Source organism: Mobula birostris, chromosome 6 (genome assembly GCF_030028105.1).
Source record: "Mobula birostris isolate sMobBir1 chromosome 6, sMobBir1.hap1, whole genome shotgun sequence".
NCBI lineage: Eukaryota > Metazoa > Chordata > Chondrichthyes > Myliobatiformes > Myliobatidae > Mobula > Mobula birostris.
This window is the reverse complement of record NC_092375.1, coordinates 80,101,356-80,107,355: the sequence shown is the minus strand read 5'-3', so window position 1 is coordinate 80,107,355 and position 6,000 is coordinate 80,101,356.

The window sequence follows — 6,000 nt, the reverse complement described above, 5'->3', positions numbered from 1 at the left end:
ATAATGACTTTTTTAGGTACCTTCAAGTACGAAACTATGTTAACCAGAGTTGTAGATATACAGACCTATCAACAGTAGAATTAGAATTTTTCAAGATTCTGTATTCGGCTTGCAGTTCAATACCTAGTAAATCAGTTTCTCGATTATATAATGCACTCTTCCATGCTAAAAATGTAAATACACTGTATATTAAAGAGAAGTGGGAGAAAGAAGCAGGGTTGGTACTTTCAGAGGAGGCTTGGGAGAAAATCTGCAGCTTTCAATGGTCCTCGACTAATTCTTTGACTTGGAGAGAACATTGTTGGAAAAACATTATAAGATACTTCAAGACCCCATATCAGGAAAAATATAAAGATACAAATGTGATGTGTTGGAGAAGGTGCGGCTCCAAGGAGGCAAATCATTTTCATATTTTTTGGGATTGCCCTAAATTAAGTCTATTTTGGGAAGGTATTCATAGAACATTAGTTAAGGTACTTAGGTCCCAGATAGCTCTGAACTTTGAGACGCTTTATTTGGGGCATGTATTGTTTCTTGAACAGAAGGAAGATATAAAGTTGCTGCAGGCCCTCTTAGCGGCAAGTAAGAAATCAATCACTAGAAAATGGCATAAAATATCCTGTAGCTTTGGGCTCTTGCTTTTACAGCCTCTACTTTAATGACTTTGAAATGGATTTGAAAACAGTTTATTGAAACATGTGACTCAGAATCTACCAAGTTTCTCAAAGAGTCATGGATGGAAAATAGCATCTCGTATTTTGGTTAGAGATAGGTGGAGATAGTCAAAGCTACACAGTGGGCCTACTACCCCATCAGCCTCTGCATCCAGCACATTATCCTCCACAACTTCCACCATCTCCAAAGGGACCCAACCAGTAAACATAGCTTTACCTCCCCCCTACTCTCTGCTTTCCACAGGGATCATTCCCTCAATGAATCCCTTCTCCATTCATCTCTCCCCACTAATCTCCCTCCAGGCACTTATCCCTGTGGGCAGCCTAAGTGCTACACCTGCCCGTACACCACCTCCCTCACCTCTATTTGGGACCCCAAACAGTCCTTCCATGTGAGGCAGCACTTCACCTTGTGAATCTTCTAGGGTCAGCTGTTGTGTCCGGTGCTCCCGATGTGGCCTCCTCTATGTTGGTGAGACCCATTGTAAATTGGGGGACTGGTCGTCAAGCACCTCCGCACCACCTGCCACAGCGGGACTTCACAGTGACCAAACGTTTAATTTTGATTCCCATTCCCATTCCAACATGTCAGTCCAGGGCCTCCTCATGTGCCATGATGAGGCCACCCTCAGGGTGAAGGAGCAACACCCTATACCCTTCGATCTGATGGTATGAATATTGATTTCTCCTGGTGAACAGAATTTCCCGCCACCTCTCTATTCCCTACTCTGACCTTTTACTTCTCACCTGCCTATTACTTCCCCTGAGTCCCCTCCTCCTCCCCTTCTCCTATGGTCCACTCTCCTCTCCTATCAGATTCTTTCTTCTCCAGTCCTCGACCTTTCCCACCCACCTGGCATCACCTTTTACCTTCCAGCTAGCCTCTTTCCCCTCTCCCCACCGTTTAATTTGGGCATCTCTCCCACCTCTCGGTCCTGATGAAGGGTCTTGGCCTGAAATATTGACTGTTTACTCTTTTCTATCGATGCTGCCTGACCTGCTGAGTTCCTCCAGCATTTGTGTGTGTTGCATCTGCAGATTTTCTTCTGTTCATAAGTATGTTGATATGTTAATTAGAGTAAAATATTTCCCTGGTGGGAGGATCAGCAACAAGTGGACAAGGTGGTTCATCCAAAAAAAGTTTTACCAGGAAATTATTCGGAACTGTAATATGCTCTCAGTGGCCACTTTTTAGGTGCACCTGCTTGTTCATGCAAATATCTAATTAGCCAATCATGTGACAGCAACTCAACACATAAAAGCATGCAGACGTGGTCAAGAGGTTCAGAAAAATGAGAATGTGATCTAACTGAATTTGACTCTGGAATGATTGTCAGTGCCAGATGGGATGGGGTGGGGGGGGGGGTAATTTTTGAGTGTCCCAGAAGTTGCTGATCTCCTGGAATTTTCACACACATCAATCTTGAGGGACGAAAGAGAAAGTCAAACCACCACCCTGTGAGTGGTAGCTTTTGGGACAACAACGCCTTGTTAATGAGGGAGGTCAGAGGAAAATGGCCAGATCGGTTCAAGCTGACAAGAAGGTGACAATAACATAAATAACCACACATTACAATAATGGTGTGCAGAAAAGCATCTCTGGATGCACAACATGTTGAACCTTGAGTGAATATGTACAACAACAGAACACCATGAATATATACTCAGTGGCCACTTTATTAGTAACAGAAGTTACCTAATAAAGTGGCCACTGAATGTATTTCCAGTAAGTGTAATGATAGCAGATTTAATAATTTGAAGGAAAGGAATAGAATACTTATTTGGAGGAATTTTTGATTGAAGGACAGAGGAATGAGACAAATTTCTTTCAAAGAGCTAGCACTGGCGCAACAGGCCCTTTGGCTTCCTTAATGGCCCCATGGTTCTGTTCTATGGATGTGTCCATTTTATTTGTGCGTGCTGTGATTCTAGATGACTTAGTAGGTTAGGTGCCACACATGAAATACTAAACAAGATTACAGGAAAAGATACTACAGTAGCATGGGTAGAAGATTGGCTGACTGGCAGGAGACCAAGAACGTCAATAAAGGGGCCTTGTCTGGTTGGCTTCTGGTGACAAGTGGTGTTCTGCAGGGCTCGGTGTTGGGACTGCTTCTTTCACATTATACGCCAATCATTTTAGGACAGAATTGATGGCTTTGTGGCCAAGTTTGCAGACAATACTAAGATAGGTGGAGGAGCAGGTAGTGTTGAGTAAGCAGGGAGTCTTGGAAAAGGACTTGGACAGATTTGGAGAATTGGCAAAGAAATAGCAGATGGAATTTAGTGTAGGGAATGGTCATGCATTTTAGTAGAAGGAAGAAAGATGTTGACTATTTTCTAAATGGGGAGAAAATTCAGAAATCATGTATGAAGACGGACTTGGAAGTTCCTGTGCAAGATTCCCTAAGGTTTAATTTGCAGGTTAAGTCAGTGGCAAGGAAGGCAAATGCAATGTTAGCATTCATTTCAATAGGACTAGGATCTCTGCTGGGGAAGGTATGACCTGTACAAAAGAGATGGGCTGCACCTGAGCCCATGGGTCATCAATATCCTTATGGGGAGGTTTGCTAGAGCTGTTGGGGTGGGTTTAAACTAATTTGGCAGGGGAATGGGAACCAGAGTGATAGGACTAAGGATAGTGATGTTGGTTTACAAGCAGAGGTAGTGTATAGTGAGACTGTTAGGAAGAACAAGCACATGATAGGCACAATTGCAGTCTGTGGGATGGGTTGCAGTGTAAGTGGGGAGACAATTGAAAAGGGTGACAAATACAGGACTGAAGGTGCTATATTTGAAGGCATTCAGTATACAAAATAACATAGATGATCTGGTAGTGCAGTTAGAGATCGGCAGGTATGACGTTGTGGGCATCACTGAGTCATGGCTGAATGACGATCATCGTTGGTAATTTAATATCCAAGGATACACAATCTATCGAAAGTACAGGCTGGTAGGCAGAGGAGGAGGAGTGGCTCTGCTGTTAAAAAAGAAATGAAATTTTTAGGAAGTGGTGACATAGGATCAGAAGATGTAGAATCCTTGTGGGTAGAGTTAAGAAACTGCAAGATCCTATTGGGAGTTATTTACAGGCCTCTGAACAGTAGGCAGAAAGTGGTCTATAAATTACAGTGGGAGATTCAAAAAAGCATGTCAATAAAGCTGCTGTGTTCTCCAGCAACTTTGATGTGTGTTGCTTGAATTTCCAGCAACCACAGAATTCCTTGTGTTTACGTCAATAAAGAAATGTTACGTTAGTTGTGGGCGATTTCAATATGCAGGTTGATTGCAAAACTCAAGTTGATGCTGGATCCCAAGGGAGAGAATTTTGTGGAATGCCCCAAGATGGCTTTTTCGAGCATCTTGTGGCTGAGCCTACAGGATTCTGGATGTGGTGTTTCATAACAAACTGGATGTGATTAGAGAGCTTAAGGTAAAGGAACCCTTAGAAATAGGGATCATGATATGATAGAATTCACCCTGAAATTTGAGTGTGAGAAGCTAAAGTCAGATGTATCAGTATTAATGCGTACTGATTAATGCATGCATTACTAAATGACAATAAAAGAGGACTGTGTGTCCTCATAATCTAATCTATTACAGTGGAGTAAGGGGAATTACAGATGCGTGAGGGAGGAGCTGGCCAAAGTTGATTGGAAGGGGACACCAGCAGTACGATGGCAGAGCAGCAATGGCTGGAGTTTCTGGGAGCAATTTGGAAGGCACAGGATTGATATACCCAAAGAAAAGGAAGTTTTCCAAAGACAGGAATGCACAACCATGGCTGACAAGGGAAGTCAAAGCCAACATAAAAGCAAAAGAGGGGGCACAAAAATTAGTGGGAAGTTAGGGGTTTTAAAAACCAACAGGAGACAAGAAAAAAAAACATGGGGGGGGGGGCGAAGATAAGATATGAAAGTAAGCTAGCCAATATCAAAAATGATTCCAGAAGTTTTTTTCGGATATATAAAGAGTAAAAGAGAGGTGGAAGTAGATATTGGACCATTGGAAAATGATGCTGGAGTGATAGTAATGGGGTAACAAGGAAATGTCAATGAACTGAATAAGTATTTTGCATCTTTCTTCATTGTGGAAGACAGTAGTAGTAGGTCAGAATTTTGAGTGTGCCGAGGGGAGGTAGTGAGACAGTTGCTATGACTAAGGACATGGTGCTTGGGAAACTGAAAGGTCCGAAGGTAAACAAGTTACCTGGACCTGATGGACTACACCCCAGGGTTCTAAAAGAGATAACGGGAACAATTGTAAAGTATTACTAATGACTTTTCAGGAATCAATAGATTCCGGCATGGTTCTGGAGGACTGGAAAAGGTGGGGGGGGGGTGTGGAGGCAGAAGAAAGGAAATTATAGGCCAGTTAGCCTGACCTATGGGAAGTGTTTGGGAAGATGTTTGAGGTTTTGGGGTACTTGGCAGGCACATGACAAAATAGGCCAACGTCAGCATGGTTTCCTTAAGGGAAAATCTTGCCTGACAAATCTGTTGGAATTATTTGAAGAAATTACAAGCAGGATAGACAAAGGAGAATTGGTGGATGTTGTGTACTTGCATATTCGGAAGGCCTTTGACAAGGTGCCACACATGAGGCTGGTAAACAAGAGCCCAGAGTATTACAGGAAATATACTAGCATAGATGGAGCATTAGCTGATTGGCAGAATAAAAGGATTCTTTTCTGATCGGCTGCTGGTGACCAGTAGTGTTCCACAGGGCTCTGTGTTGGGACCACTTTTTAAGTTATACGTCAGTGATTTGGATGATGAAATTGATGGCTTTGTGGCCAAGTTTGCAGACAATATAAAAATAGGTGGAGGGGTAGGTAGTGTTGAGGAAATAGAGAGGCTACAGAAGGACTTGGACAGATTGGTAGATTGGGAAGAGGTGGCAGATGGAATACAGTGTCAGGAAGTGTATGGCCATGCCATTTGATAGAAGGAATAAAAGCATAGGCTATTTTCTAAACGTGGAGAAAATTCAAAAATCCAAGTCGTGAAGGGATTTGAGAGTCCTTGTAGGATTCCCTAAAGGTTAATTTTCAGGTTGAATCGGTGGTGAGGAAGTTGAATGCAGTGTTGGCATTCCTTTCAAGAGGACTAGAATATAAAGGCACAGATGTAATGCTGAGGTTTATAAGGCACTGGTGAGGCCTCACTTGGAGTATTTTGAGCAGTTTTGGGCCCCTTGTTTAAGAAAGGATGTGCTGACATTGGAGACGGTTCAGAGGAGCTTTATGAGAATAATTCTGGGAATGAAAGGGTTAATGTATGAGCAACATTTGAAGGCTCTGGGTCAGTACGCTGAAATTTAGAAG